The sequence below is a fragment of the Elephantulus edwardii genome, unplaced genomic scaffold, assembly GCF_000299155.1.
Source record: "Elephantulus edwardii isolate Elephantulus edwardi_28Jun2011 unplaced genomic scaffold, EleEdw1.0 scaffold00233, whole genome shotgun sequence".
Classification (NCBI taxonomy): domain Eukaryota; kingdom Metazoa; phylum Chordata; class Mammalia; order Macroscelidea; family Macroscelididae; genus Elephantulus; species Elephantulus edwardii.
Genome location: NW_006399983.1, coordinates 1 through 16,318, shown reverse-complemented (window position 1 = coordinate 16,318; position 16,318 = coordinate 1).

Below are 16,318 nucleotides of genomic sequence, written 5' to 3'. Positions count from 1 at the left end.
GGGAAGGAGGGACAATCTCCTCCTGTACCAGTCAGATCTGATTTGACGGTACACGCACACAAAAATAATAACATTAAAAAAAACAAACCAAAAAAACCCCCCATAGCTAACCCTCATAGTGGGTGTTCAGAGGCAGTAAATCGCGTAAGAGGAAACTGCCCATCTTTCTCCCATAGAGCAGCTTACAGATTCTTGCCACAGACCTTTACATTGGCAGCTCAGTATCTTATTACGAAGCCACCAGAGTATCCTACTCTGAGCCTTTTTTGGTGGCCTTAATCATGATCCATTTTCTTTAAAATGAGATTTTATGTTCGCCTTTCTGTCATCTACCATTCTACCATGTTCCTTCTAAATTATTTTTCCAAGGAATTCTGGAAAAGAATAAGATGACGTGTAATGTAAATGTGTACACAATGTGGGATAGGTAAAGAAGTGAGAATGTCAAACATGCAGGACTCAAGTTATTTAAGTGACTCAGTCAACTTCCAAACCTCAACCCCGCAATCCCCTGATATCTTTTCTTCCTCTCCAATTTGTGGTTCTTGCATTCACCTTCACAGAACCTTGGTAATATGCATGTTCTTCTTGAAGTCAATATTCACTCTTTTCTCAATTTGGGGTTTCAGACTCCACTTTTTACTTCAGGAGTCTCTGAAGTCCTACACAGGGGACAATGGCAAGCATAATGAATACTCTGCTTCATAAGAACCATTAAGAAGGCTTGACATGTGTGTGTCTCTTGAAGGTTGAAGGGTAAAAGTACGGGTTCTTGATCAGATCTGAAAAGACAAAAGGCAAGAAATACACAGAGTTGACTATGTTGTTGTGAATTGACTACCACTGAGTGAACCTATGACCTGAACTTTACCCTAACATCAGCATCATGATCTCCATGATGATGCCATCTCATTATGGCCTTCCTCTCTGTCGTTGATTTTCTGCCTTTTCCAGCGTGATGCTTTTTTCCAAGAATTCACTCTTGTTAAAAACATGTCCAAAGTATTTGACATGAAATATTACCATTCTTGCCTCTAAGGAGCATCATGATAGCACTTCCTCCAAGACAGATTCGTTTGCTCTTTTGGCAGTCCATGGGATATTCAGTACTCTTCTCCAATACCTTAGTTCAAAGGCACAGATTCTTATTCTGCCAGCCTTATTCATTCTCCAACTGAATTGAAAGGAAATTTAAAGAGCAACAACAGGCAAACCCATACATAACTTGGATGAGATATTTCTTAGTATTTAAGCTTCCATCCTTAGTTACTAACACTTTGGAGAAGTCCTTGACAGATTTTTCTTATCCAGCATATGTTTTGATTTTTTTTTACTGCTGTTCCCATGGATGTTAAGAAAAATTCACTTCACTGTTGCATTTGGCATAAGACCATAGATTGCACATCTCATAGATTGCGCATCTCATAGATTGCACAGAGATCACATAGATTGTAGGGAAACTCTCACACCAATGGGAAGTTGTGTAGGAGGAAAACAGGTCACAAAATTATCCAGATCTGTTACTCAGCACTTAAAATGTTCAAAAATGTCAAAAATATCTGTGGAATCAGAATAAATAGGAGCGGTATGCAGCTTCAGAACAATTGATGTAACCAAAAATCCAGAGTGCCCTCTAGTGGAATTTAGGGGAATAAATGGAAACGAAAACATCTCTGAAACGAGAAATTCTCAATTCCAAATTATTACAGAAAGATACTCAAAAGTTGCACTTTCAACCAAGAAATTATCAACATGCAAAAGTAAAGGATACAATGATACAAAAGAAATTAATTAAGTGTAAAGTTTTTGAACAGAGATCAGAGAGATGGGAAAACAAGTTTGCTTGCTGAGTGAGAGGACTTGAGAGCCTCCATGTAGAAGATCAAAGATTATAGTCCTCAAAATATACTCCACCTCAACATTAAGAAAAGAAAAAATTCTAACCTTTGGACAATGGGCAACAAGATGATAGAGTGGGAGAACATTGAAATTGTTAATGATTTTATCTTGCTTGGATCCTAAATCAACACCATTGGTTTTAGCAGTCAAGAAATCAAAAATCGTTATATCAGGGGAAATTGCTGTCTAAGATATCTCGAAAGTGCTGAGAGGGAGCTTTGTTACTTTAAAAACTAAGTTGCACCTGACACAAGCCATGTTTTTTAATTGATTCCTTTGCATCTGAAAGTTGGACAATGAATAAGGATAACAGAAGAATTTATAGCTTTGAGTCGTGGTGTTGGAGAAGAGTGCTGACTATACCATGGACTGTCAAAAAAACAAATACATCTTGGAGAAAGAATAGCCAGAGTGCCCCCTAGAGGTAAGGACGATGAAACTTTGTCTCACCTTCTTTGGGCTGCTTGTGAGGAGGAGGAATTTTCATTTTATTTCCTAATTTCTATTTTTTTCCCCTTTGTATACCCTTAGCATTAAATAAATCACTCTTGGAAAGGTGGAAGTGAAGTGAAAGAGAGAAGACTCTCCACAAGATGGATCAACATAGTGACTTCAGCAATGGGCTGAAGTATATCAGGGATGGTGATGCATCAGGGCACAGTTCAAATCCTTTGTTCTCAGGATCACAAGGAGTCTCAGTTGACTCAGTAGCACCAGACAGTAGTAACAACAACCAAACAATAATGCTAAGTATGTTCCAAGAAAACTAATAGAGATCAGGAAAAAGAAAATAAAAATGAAAACCAAAACTGAAACAAAAAAGAGGCTCTAAAGAAAAGATTCCAAACATTTATAGAGGGAGGAATTGAAGAATAAAAGAATTGCATTGGAAAATTCAAAATAAACCACAATCATTTATGTGTCTAGAAGATAGAATGAGGAAACTAGAAGACAAGGAAACAGAATTTATTCCTTCTCGAGAGAAAAGAACAAAGATAATAAAACAAAGCTATATGGAGCTTAGAGATTTAATAAAAGATTAAAATAATAGAAGTTTTGGAATTTTATAACAAGATGATAAGAAACATAAAGAATTTTCTAATTAAAAGTATGTTCTCGGTGAGCTCTGGTGGCCTAGTGGCAGGAAACTGCACTGCAATCCCAGAAGTGCATGGTTCAAATCCACCAGATGCTCTGCTGAAGAAGGAGGAACAGTCACCTCCTGTACCAGCCAGATTCAATTTGATGGTACACGCATAAAAAAAAAAAGAAAAGAAAAAAGTATGTTCTCTTGTTAAGTGGCATCAAGTCACCTGTGACTCATAGGACCCTAAACTCATACAATAGCTCTAAACTCTGCTCTATCCTGTGCCAGTCTCATTGTCTCTGACACATCTACCCCCTTTACCCCAGTAAGTGAATCAATCTACCTTATTCAGGGTCTTCTTCTCTTGCACTGTCCCTCCACTCTCCCAAGCATGATGTCCCTCTCCAAGGACTTTTCCCTCCTCGCAACATATCCAAAGTATGTCAGACAAAGCTTCAGAATCCTTGCCTCCAAGGAGCAGTCTTGTATTATAACCCTCTCCAGGACAAACCTGTTTGTTCTCTTAGCAGTCCATAATATATTCAATACTCTTTTCCAGCACCACAGCTCAAAGGTATCAATTCTCATTCTATCTCCCTACTCATTGTCCAGCTCTTTGATGCATAGCAAGTGACTGCAAAGACCATGGCCTATATCAGGTACACCTTAGTCCCAAGACTGGCATCATTATTCTTCAGCATTTTGGAGAGGTCTCTTACAGCCAACTTCCCAACAAAATATGTCTTTTAATTTGGTGGCTGCTGGTTCCAAGAGTGCTGATTCTGGAGCCAAGCAAACTAAAGATGCTTATAAACTCAATCTCTTCACAGTCAATCACAGTTCTACCAATCGGCCCAGTGATGAGAATCTTTATTTTCTTGATATTGAGCTTCAATCCATATTGAAGGCTACAGTCCTTGACCTTCTGCAGAAATCACTTCAGATCGTCTGCAGTTTCAGCAAGTAGAGCTGTATCATGTGTATAACGCATGTTGTTGTTAAGTCTTTCTCCAATCTTGATGCCATATTTTTTCACATAAAGCCCAGCTTCTCAGATGATCTGTTTTGCATATATTTTGAAAAGTTATGGAGGTAGGATATATACTTGGTGTACACCCTTTCCAATTTTGAATCATCCAATGTACCCTTGCTCTGTTCTGATGACTGCCTCCTGGTCCATGTATAGGTTTTACATAAGCACAATCAAGTGTGCTGGGATTCCTATCCTTCTCACAGTCAGCAACAATTTGTGGTGGCCCACCAAGTTAAATGCCTTTGCATAGTCAATGAAACACAGACATTCCTCTGGTGCTCCCTGCTTTCAGCCAAGATACATCTAACATTATCTACAATATCCCTAGTACCAAGGTCTCTTCTAAACCAAGCCTGCACTTCTGGCAGGTCTCTGTTGGTGAGCTGTTGCATTTCTTGTTGGATAATTTTCAGTAGAATTTGCTTACATGTGATATTAATAAAATTGTTTGATAATTTCCGTACTCTGTCGGATCACCTTTCTTTAGAATAGGAACAAATATATATTTCTTCCAGGCAGTTGGCCAGGTGATTGTCCTCCAGATTTTTTGGCACAACTTGGTGAGCACATGCAGGGCAGCATCTAAAGCCTGCAAATCTAGGAAGTCAGATAAACTCTAAGCAGAAGTAATTTTAAGAAGTCTGTGCCAAGACACAGGCAGGAAGCCTTGGTGGCACGATCCATACGGAGTTGCACAGCCAGCACAAAGTTGACATTTTTATGGTGGTTCAAATCCACCAGTGGCTTCTTGCAAGAAAGATTCAATTTTCTCCCATGCAATTTAAAGCCTCATCTGCTAAGGGTCAGCTATGAGTCAGTTCTGACTTGACGGCAATTGGTTTTGTTTTGCTTCAAAGACAGATTGTAAGAAAAGTCTCTCAAATGAAAGGCAAGGAAAGACTTGTCAAAGGAGTAAAAGAATAACACAAGAATGAGTATGGATTTCTTATCAGAAACTCTGGAGATAAAAATACAAGAAAGTAAAATATTAAAGAAAAACCAATTGTCAACCGAATTCTTTGCCTAGAAAAATTGCAATTTCAAAAATGGGAAGAAAAAGATATTTCCAAATGGGCAAAAGAATGGCTATTTGTCACAACCAGAGCTGCTTTACAGTTTCATATGATGGTTTTTCAGATAGAAAGGATGTAACAATAAACAGATAGTCAAAATTAAATGTGGGGAAGAGAAAATAACAACAAAAAAGCAATTTCAGTAAAGCTAACAGAGTGGGTAAATAAAAAAGGACAAAACCAGAAAGGATTTCCAATATGTCCACCTTCTTACCTGCAATGGTTGTTTTTGGGGTTTTGTTTGTTTGTTAAATTTACTATCCGTGCTGAGACAAGATGTTTTAATTTGCATTTCTAAAGGTTAATGATCCTGTGAATTTCCCTATGTGTTTCTAGGCCAGTTATATATTATATATTTGCCTTTCTTGGTAAAATGTCTGTCCCTATCATCTGTCCTTTTTTAACTTTAATTGCTTAAACTTTCTATAACCTTTAGATATTAATCCCTTGTCATCTATGCAATTTCCAATTTTTTTCTTTTTATTGTTATGTGCCATCAAGTTGCTCACTAAGGGAAAAAATAGAAATATTCTTAAGTATGACACAAAAGGAAGGGCCTAGAGAGCATTATATTGAATGGAAGAACTCAGTAAGAAAAGGAAAAATACCACATTCTGGGAAAATGGGGAAGGTTACTGAGGGGTAGAGCAGGGGACGACCAGAAATAGAATGGAAAAAGAACACTACAAGGAGCAAGGCAAGGAAGGTTAAACTGGGGAAGAATCAAGGTTATGTGGCAATTGCAATTAGCCAACTTCCCATAAATAGGAACAAAATACATACACTTGTTTAAAAGAGCAAGTGTAGGAAAGGAGTAGGACATCACCACTGTTCAAAGGCCGAGATTTTTTTCTGTCATTCTTTTATATCATGCAATGTTCATAGTCATAGGAAGTAAGTGAAAATTCCATGACATGATTCAGGCACAACTTAATCTTGAAATTCACTTTGGAGAGATCCTTGACAATTGGTTTTCTCAGGACAAAAAAATTATTTTGAATTGTTGACTGCTGTTACCATGGGTATTGATTGTGGAGCCAAGTAAAAGAAAATCTTTGATAACTTGAATGTGGCCTTTTGGTCCAGTGCGGAGGATTTTTTATGTGTGTGTGACATTAAAATGGCATACAATTACCTACAACTAATGATAAATTGTGGTGGTGTTATTTACCACTGTGTGGAAAAGGATCTGTACCTGGCCCTCTAGTGGGATTTCAGAGGCTTAAATCGCGTGAAAGGAGACTGCCTATCCTTCCGCGGAACAGGTGGTGGAGCTGAATCACATGCTTTAGAGATTGCAGTTCAGATTCACACAACTAGGCTACCAGAGCTGACAGATGAGGAGCAAGTAATTGTATTACTTATTAGAGCACCAGAGAGCTCTAGTGGCCTAGTCAAGAAGCTGCACGGCAAGCAGTTCAAGGCCACCAGCTGCTCCACAGGAGAAAGACAGGCAGTCCCTTCCCATGCAATTAACTGCCTGTGAAAACCCGCTGGAGGATCAGTTATGGTCAGTTCCAACTATATGGTACCCAACAATGATAGATGTGGTGGGGATATGTCTGCTAATTTTCCCATCATGCAGCTATAGTCCTCCTCTAACTCGCTATGCAAACTCACCTTTATTAAAAAGGTAGTCGTGACCTGTGGCCATGTTTTAAGTCATTTGGACATTGAGTCCTGTGGCCCTTGGGCCTGATTGTTATTATTTTTTAAATGAACACTCCTACGTGTTACAGCATTCTTCTGTCATTTCTCTGTATTGAGGTACGGATGGGTTGCTTTATAATGAATGTTGTGCCATTGGTCTGTCAAGTACCATGATGGTTACACATGGTTGACAGTATCTAGTGAGCTAACAGATTAAGACAGGCTTGGAAGCAGGAGTGGCATCAACATCCTAAACATGCCTGTGGAAACTGTATAAATTTACAAAAAGGACAGTAGTCACAGAACAAAGTTAATGTCTTCTTTATAGGGTTAGTAATACATGGCACTTAACAATAACAATATATAGTGCCAAGTTCTTGTCTTCCATTTTGGTCTTCCATTGGCTTGATGCTGTATGATGGCACTCTTGTTTTGGTTGAGGGTCTGTGTGGATTGATAGTTTCTTTATTTAAGGGTCGTGTTTAGAGTCAGTAAGACCTCCAGAAGATCACTTGAATTTAAGGCCAAGGCCTTGTGTTCATTTTATAAACTAGGTCAAGTGACAAGACTCAGTAAGACAGGCTCCCTTGTTTTGGTGGAGGGTCACTGTGGAAAGTTTGGGTATTTCGGTGTTTGTTGTTGTTGCTGTTTTTATGTGTTAAATGCCAGAATGTTTACCCATGGTGGACAGTGTTTGGTTGAGCTCCCCAATTAAAACAGGCTTGGAAACAGAGGTGGCACCCACTTCCAATATAGGTTGCCTCCAGAAACCCTATGAACCTGGAGAAAAGATGAAAGTTATACAAATGTCCAGGTCTTTCATTCATAGGGTCGCCACGAGTCGCCTACAACTCCACAGCACTTAACAGCAACATGGATGAAGTCTTTTGTTTACTATTTTTAATATATTGTACCTATCAATTGCACCCAGAGCCCCTGGCTGGTACAGATACAGGATTGTTTGGGTTTTTTTAAGAGTATGATTTCCCATCAATGGCAATATTATCTGAAATGAATTGTTGTTGTTATGTGTCATCATGTCAGTTGTGACTCATAGCAACCCTATGAACAATATTCCTATGCTGAGATAGTCTCACTCTTTCCAACATACCTGTCTCCATTCTTCCAGTCAGTTACTGTGTCAATCTGTCTCATCTAGGGTTTTCGTTTCCTTCCCTCTGCCTTTCCAAGCATGATGTCTTTCTCCAAAGATTGGTCCCTCCCAGGAACATGGCCAGTGCCTGTGAGATGGAACTTCAAAATCCTTGTCTTCAAGGAGCAACCTGGTTTCACCCATCTGCAGAACAGACGTGTTTGTCTCTTAGCAGTCCAGGATAAGTTTCAATATTTTCCCCGGGAACAAAACCCAAAGGCATTTGTCATTCTGTCATCCTTAGTCATTCTCCAGCTCTCTGATGCATGGCAAGTAATTGCAAAGACCATGGCCCGGGTAAGGCGCATTTTAGTGTCTAGACCACCATCATTGATCTTCAGCACTCTGGAGAGGTCTATGACAACAGATTTGCACAGTGTAATTCGTCTTTTGATTTCTAGACTACTCATGTGATTGTGGATGCTGTTGATTGTGGATTTGAGCAAGATGAGATCGTTAACAGTCTCAAACCTCTCCTCCATCTATTATGGTGCTACCATGCAGCCCAGTGGTGAAATTCTTTGTCTTCTTGATGTTGCGCTTCAATCCATATTGAAGACTACAGTCCTTGACATGGAGCAAACACTTCAGGTCATTTTTAGTTTGGGAAAGCAAGGCTCTGTCATCTGCATAACATAGGTTGTTGATGAGTCCCCCTCCAATACCTATGGCACATTCCTTCTCATTAAGCCCAGCCTGTTTTTTTGTTCTGATAACTGCTCCCTGGTCCAAGTTTTCATGCGGCCACCAGAGCTCCCTTCTTGCTTGTGATATTAGTGATGTGGTAGTTGTTGTTGTTGTTAAGTGCTGTCGAGTCGCAGGTGACTTATAGCGACCCTATGAAGGCCTAGTGTTTGATAATTTAAACACGCTGTTGGTTCACCTCTTTTTGTATTAAGAAGAAATATAGATCTCTTCCAGTTAGGTGGTCAGGTTGTTGTCCTCCAAATTTCTCAGCACAACCTGATAAGTAAATCCAGGGCTGCATCTGTTTGTTGAAATATGTCAATTGGTGTTCCATTAATTCTTAGCATACTGTTTTTTGTCATTTCCTTCAGAGTAACTTGAAGTTCCTTATTCATCACCACTGTGTCTTGATCCTATGTTGTTTCATGAAATTCTTACATGTCACCAATTCTTTTGGGTACAATGACTATGTGTACCCCTTAAATTTTTATTTGTTACTTCCTGGATCATTGACTATCGAAGAGTTAGATGATATTAAAAATTCTTTAAATGATTACATTTCTTTTTCATTACACACACACACACACACACACACACACACACATTGATTTCTGTCGAGTTGAGCACGACTCATGAGGACCCTATGAACAAAAGCCTTGAAGCTTTTCTATAACTATTATAGTTTCTCAAAGTTCATAGTTTCCAGAGGCATGTGGTTTAACAAGTGGATGCCACTCCTGCTTCCAAACCTGCCTTAAACTGGGAGCTCCACCAAACACTGTCCATCATGAGTAACATTTATGGCATTGGACAACCCAATGGCACAAGGTTCACCATCACAGCATCCCCAGGGTACCTCAGTACAGCAAACTGACAGAAAAGTGCTGTGCCACTTAGAATATTCCTCCAGAATTTAAGAACAACTGCATTTAAATACAAAGACCCTCCAAGAGGTCTTGTTGACTTTAAACAAAAGGCTTAAATTAAAAAAAAAAACACACCAAAACAAACAAAAAGTATAACTGCTGTATGTGCCATCTAGTACACACACACACACACACACACACACACACACACACACGTTGTTGTTGTTGTCTTTGCATCGAGCATGGTTCATTGTGACCCTATAAACAACAGGTCTGAATCCCCGCTACAACTATCAACATTTATCAAAGTTCATAGAGTTTCTGGGGCATGTTATTTAGGAAGTAGATGCCACTCCTACTCCCAAACCTGTCACGGTATGTTACTGTGGTTATGTGCTGTTTGTGAGGTACAGCGACTGTATGAACATCATATATAATTATTTGGAATCAGGCCTGGAATCCATTTCTTAAACAACATGGCTCTGGAAACTGTACAAACTTTGATAAATGTTGCAAAGTTTTTATGTCTTTTGTTCATAGGGTAGCTATGAGTGATGTTCAAGGCAAAGGCAATCAAGGACAGCACTCTTATCTATCTATCTAGCTAGCCATCTAGCCATCTATCTATCTATCTATATCTGCCATGGAGAAGAAACAAAGTCATAACTGACTCTCTAGTAAGATTTTAGTTGCTATCATTGTTTCACAGGTTTACTATAAGCCATCCACGACTTGATGACATGTAACAACATAGAAAGAGCTCCATTTTCTTAGTGGATAAAAAGATACGCTGCCGAGCCAAAGGTGGGTGATCTTAATCTGCGGTCCTCAGGCCTGGTTTTAATTGTTTTTGGTCATTCTTCTAAGTGTTTCAGTACGGGTCTGTCCATTTGCTGTACAGAGGTAACTCGTGGTTGCTCTGATGCTGAACACTCAGATATTGTTGTGTCAAATGCGATAATAGGTACTCATGGTGGACAGTGTTTGATGAATCTCCCTGATGAAAACTAGCTTGGAAGAAAGAGTGGCAAACACTTCCAAAACAGGTTGCCTCTGGAAACTCTATGGACTTGGAGAAATGATGAAAGTTATACTTGTGTTGAGGTCTTTCATTAATCCGGCTGCTATGAGTGGTCTACGACTTGACGGCACTTAACAACAATCTCAGCAGAGGTGATAGCTCACCTTTTGCACACGGAGATTTGAACTGCTAGAGATGCTCACCTCTCAGAGTACATCTTCATCTATATATTCCCCATTGAAACATTTAATAATTGCAAGTAATGCAGTTTAAGTAGTGGAGGAAAAACATTTTTTCTAAAAATATTGAGTAACTAATAAATTGTCAAAATGAATGAGGTAAATAGGATAAGTGACATCTGAAAATACTTTCAAGTTTCACTCTGTGTCAGAACCAATCATATGGCAGTGCTGTAGACATTCAAAAAGACCCACTGGCAGTTTAACAGTCCTGAGACCTCACAGAGTCTCACTCTGAAGATTCTATGATTACTTGTTGCCAAGGTTACTTAGTGATGTGTCTTTTACCTTAGACCATCCTAGTCTTTCTAAGTGAGCTGGTTAAATTTTGTTGATTTGAGTTGAATTTTATTCATTTTAGTTTAATTTTGTTTTATTTAGTTCGTTAAGCTTAGTTGTAGTTCATCTGTAGTTTCTTTATACTTATGTAGTTTCTTTATAGTTATGTAGTTTATCTAGTTCATTAAGTTATTTGTAGTTCACTGGTAAAAGATGGGCAATGTCTGTAGCTGTTGTAAAGGTATGTTCATATTGACTTCAAATGTTAGCACTGTGAAAGTGTTAATTTAATTTTTCTATCGGTTACAGTGATTTTTCATTTTGATATTTTATAATTTACCTTTCTCTTATTCTACCATCCTTTTCATTTCAGTATCAGTCAATGATCTGCTCCCGCCTTGCTGTAAGAAAATCCAAAAAAACCAGAAGAAATCCTCTACAGGTGAGAGAAATTCAATAAAGTTTCTCAGATGGGGTTTAAGATTACTGTTTAAATGATATTGTGAAGAATAAGTGATATCCTTCTTATGTGGAATAAATGTATTTACCACTGATGCTCACCATAGTTTCTGTGTGCTGGGACAGACTTTAATGTGAGAAGAGAAGGGCGGTATCTTCTTCAGGTACTGATCAGCAGAATGGGTACTTGAATTCTTTCCTAAGAGGAAAAAGTTCACGGCTTTTTTTCTGAAGTCAAGCGCATGGGAGCTCTTTAAAAAATTAGTACTACTTCAAGCACAGTAGAAATCTATTTCCCAATCTCATATAGTCTGAAAGGAGGTCCTATGACCCAGGGTGCAGTGTGTTGAGCAGGTGACGGGAAGTTTCGTCCTGGGAGTCCACCAGCTGCTCCTCATGGACATGACTTCTCTTCGGACTTGCCTCCATGGCCCAAAAGACATCAGTTTGATTGGAGTCTCTAGAAGCATCTGAACATCTAAAGACCCAAATTGGTAGTTCAGGGTTTGACAATTTTCCGTCCATCCCAAAAGTATTTACAAATGTGGGTTGTCTTAGACTGGATTCTCTAGTCAAGGAAAGGAAATAAGATGTTTCTTTATCTTTTCTGTTTGTGAAAGCCATTCAGTTTTAGTGTTTATTAAAAGAAGCACTAGGTAAATAAGGCGTTTGTAGCTTGAAAGTGGAATTTTGTTTTTAATGAGACTTTAAATGCCGACAATGGAGAGTGAGTAGAATTGAGAAGAGTTTGAAGATGCCTAATAAAACCATAGATTTTTCTTGATGAGACTCTTGGTGGAATTAAAGACATCAGAGACAATGCTGCTGAAGGATGAAAGGAAAGGTGGGGGAATTTTACGCCATCGTAACAGACAAGAAGGGGCAGTAGAGAAACAGCAGCAGCAGAAATAAGACCCATGTGAAAAATGAAGATCTGCCAAAGAGACAAGCCAATTCAGTCAGCAATGGAGATGGTGTGCCTATGCAGGAGGCCACCCCAATAGCATCTGTTCCTGTTCTGAAAAAAGATGATTCGATAGTTTGTGGAAGTTATGGCATGCTCACAGCAAAATTTTGCTGAGGATTATTTAAAATGTGTAGAATAGTACATAGAGAATGGCCAGACGTTGAGGCTGGATTTAGAAGAAGCTACAGCATGAAAGATGTCATTGCTGGTGTCAGGTGGATTTGAGGTGAAGGCAGAGACTACCAGAAGGATATCTGCATATATTTTATTGATTGGATGGCACTGAGAAGAATGGAAATCCCACAACACATAATTGTGTTTATGAAAAACCGATACTTAGACCAAAAATCTATAATTCAAATAAAGAAAAAGGAAAATGCAAGTTTTGAAACCAGGAAAACTGTATCAGGTTGTATCTTTCTCCATACTTATTCAATATATGTGCAGAGAGTATCATTTGAAGATCTGGACTGTAAGAAGAATTTGACATCAGGCTCATCAATAACCTGCATTATGATGACATAACCTTGATTACAGAGAATGAGGAGGACATGAAAGGCTTGTTCCAGAGGGTCAAGGACTACAGCCTTCATTATGGGCTACATCTCAATGTCAAAGAAACAAATATTGTATAAGACCATTATTGTAGAAGAAGCTGAAGGTTCAAAGTGTGGGCTTAATCATAAGGTCATACAATTTGACTGGTGGAGGGAGGAATTGGTAAAGGAGGGGGAAAAGTTGCAGTGTGGAAGAAAATGCATATAAATTTTATGACCTTTGTATGTAAGCCAGTATATATTAAAACAACATTTTTAAAGTTAAATAAAACTTTAAAAAAAGAAAACAAAATTCCAACAGGTCAATGGGTAACATCATGACAGAAGAAAAGAAATAGCATTCTTCCATTACTACATACTTCTTGGATCCTCAGTCAATATCCATTGCACAAATGAATCCAGGAAATCAAAATGTGTATTGCATTGGGACTTTCAGCTGTCAGGGACCTCTCCAAAGTGCTGAAAAGCGATCATATCAGTTTGAAGACTAAGGTGTATTTTATCCTCACCATAATATTTTCAAATATTTGCTATGCATATGAATGTTAGACAATGAATAATGATAAACAAGAATTGATGATTTTGATTCGTAGTATTTGAAAAGAGTTCTAAATATCCCCTGCTCTTCATAAAAGATAGGTCTTTCCCATATGTCGTGGGAAAGAAGCAGTCAGTTTGTTCTTAGGTGGTAAAAATGGCAAGACTATGTTTCACATGAATTGAGCATGTTGTGTGGAGGGGCCATCCTTGCAAAAGGACATTATACTTGGAAATGTGGAAGGTCAGTGGAGGAGGGAAAGATCCCTCAGTGGGAGGGATCGACACCATGTATGTTAGGGTGGCCTGGAGTATGTCAGAGATAGTTAGGATGACACAGGCTAGGGAAATTCAGATCTATTTATCACAGGGTCTCTGGGAATGGAAGTTAATTCAATGGCATTTAACAACAACAGCTAATTCTTTTAACATAGTAACAGTCCTAATAATGAGTAGTACCCATTAAACTTTTTATTTCTCACTGGAGAGTAAGAAAGTAAAGCATGTCATATAGCTGTGTCAGGCTTATGTTGCTTGAGAATCCAGACCATCAGACATGAGTATTGAGGAGTTCAGCCAATGTGCTGTATTGTCTTTCTATGATATCAAAATAAGTGCAAAATAAGTGCAATCTGTCTTTTGTGTAAAAATCTTCCTAAAGCTCACCTTTGAGTCAGTTGGCCTTCCTAGGCTATTGGTAACTTGGGGCATCAAACGTTGGATAATTAATGGTTGTCCTATAGTCTGGCAATCAAGTTGTGAATAACCGTTTGCACTTGATCTTGTCTCCCAGCTTTCCACAAACATCAAATCGAAAGAAAAAGATGGGCAAAACGATTCCAACGTAAAAGCTTTTGTCCTTCTTTGGACACAATTTCAGGTACTGTGAATGTTAAATCATTAACCTGATTGTACAATATTTTTCCTCACCATTCAATGTACAATTTTTAGGGTGCAGTTAACAATGTCAAATTGTACTATTTGGACTGTGAAAATTGTAGTTTTCCATGGGAAACAGATGCATTTCCAACTGAGATCTGGGTCTACTTGATGCTAGAGAAATATATCCCAAGACAGATGAGGTTATTGTTCAGCATTAGCTGAAAGTCATTTGTGCATCAAATAGTGCTGGATATTATTGATTTATTAATAGATTTTTCTCTTCAGGGCAGTATTGGACAAGTGGAAAAATTGAGCCAATCATAAGAGGTGTTACTTTAGAATGATTGCAACTAATGACTTGAAATAAAATGTATATAACTTAGAAAGTAGAAGATTAATACGCTGTGCACAATTTCATCCTAACAATACCAGGGTTGTGGGGGAAAGCAGTGATGCTGAATGGGTAGCATAAGAGATTCCTGTGGGGCCACATGGAAGAGGAGACAGGAATATATAGAGGAGCCAAAGGGCAGGAACGAAAACTCAGAAATTAAGGGGACACTTCAAGGTACAAGGCGAGATGCAGGAAGGAGTGAAACCCTGATGAAAGCAATCCCCTTTCACATCTTAAAGATCACAGGAAAAAAAGGACATCTAACAGACGGGCAAACCTGCAAACACCTATGTGGCCAAGGAGGACACAGAAAGGGCCCACAGAAAGATCCTCCTTGCCTCACAGAGAGTATACCAGTACCATCTTGCACCTGACACAGAGATGTCACCAAGCTAAATAAAACCATTTTTTAAAAAGTTATGCTGACTGGAGAAATGAAAGAGCAGATAGTTTGTATTTTCTTTTCCCTAGTCACACAGGCTGTACCCACTGCCCTAAGCAAACCAGAAATATCATAGTGACTTGAATGTATGCCAAACAGAAGCACCCATCAGTGGAAGCTGGTAAAGGGATCTTAGAGGACAAAATTGAAAGATGTATTCCAATAAGAATTCAGTGGGAGATAATACTCCTAAAAAAACAAGGAATCAGTTCATTCACAGACTTGGACATTCAAATGGTGGGTGCTGTGGCTCTCTGTCTCCCTTGAAACCCTGTTTGGGTTCTGGCCATCACCCTATGGCTTGGCAGTATGTCTTCTTACTGCTATTGCACCAGACATCTCTAAAACTGCAGTAACAAAGGAAATCACAAAATGGTAGAAAGAGGAAATGGATAGAGCCTTTCTGACCCACTAAGGGTTGAGTATCCATCAACTTAGTGATTCAGCAAGTTCGCTCTCTGCATGAACTGAGATACAAAACTCTATTCACCAAGATATAGGAATGACCCACAAACACTGCAGAGACATTTTAGCAAGCCTATTACTGCACTACCCTCATCAAAGACCGATGCCACAGTAGACTATAGCATCTGCACATCAGACAAGGTTCAGCACATAACTCACCCATTGTGTGTTAGATGTCAATCATCACAAATCACCGCCACCTCCAACTGCAGCATAGCACAAATGTGGCTGTTATGTGCAGTCAAGTTGCTTGAGACTAATAATGACAGTGTGTACAAGAGCACTGAAATCTGCTCTAACCTCTGCCAACTTACTGTCTTTAACACCCCTACCGTCATCATCACAGTCACTGAATCAATCCATTTCATCAAGGGTCTTCCACTATTTCTCTGTCCTTCCACCCTTCCAAGCATGATGTCCCTCTGCAAGGTCTGCTCCCTTCTTGCAACATACCCAAAATAAGTCAGACGAAGCTTCAGAATCCTTGCCTCCAAGGAGTAGCCTGGTTTCACCCTCTCTAGAATGAACTTGTTTGTTTTCCTATCAGTCCATAGTATATTCAATACTCTTCTCCCACATCACAGCTCTAAGGCATCAATTCTCTTCTGACATCACTAGTAATTGTCCA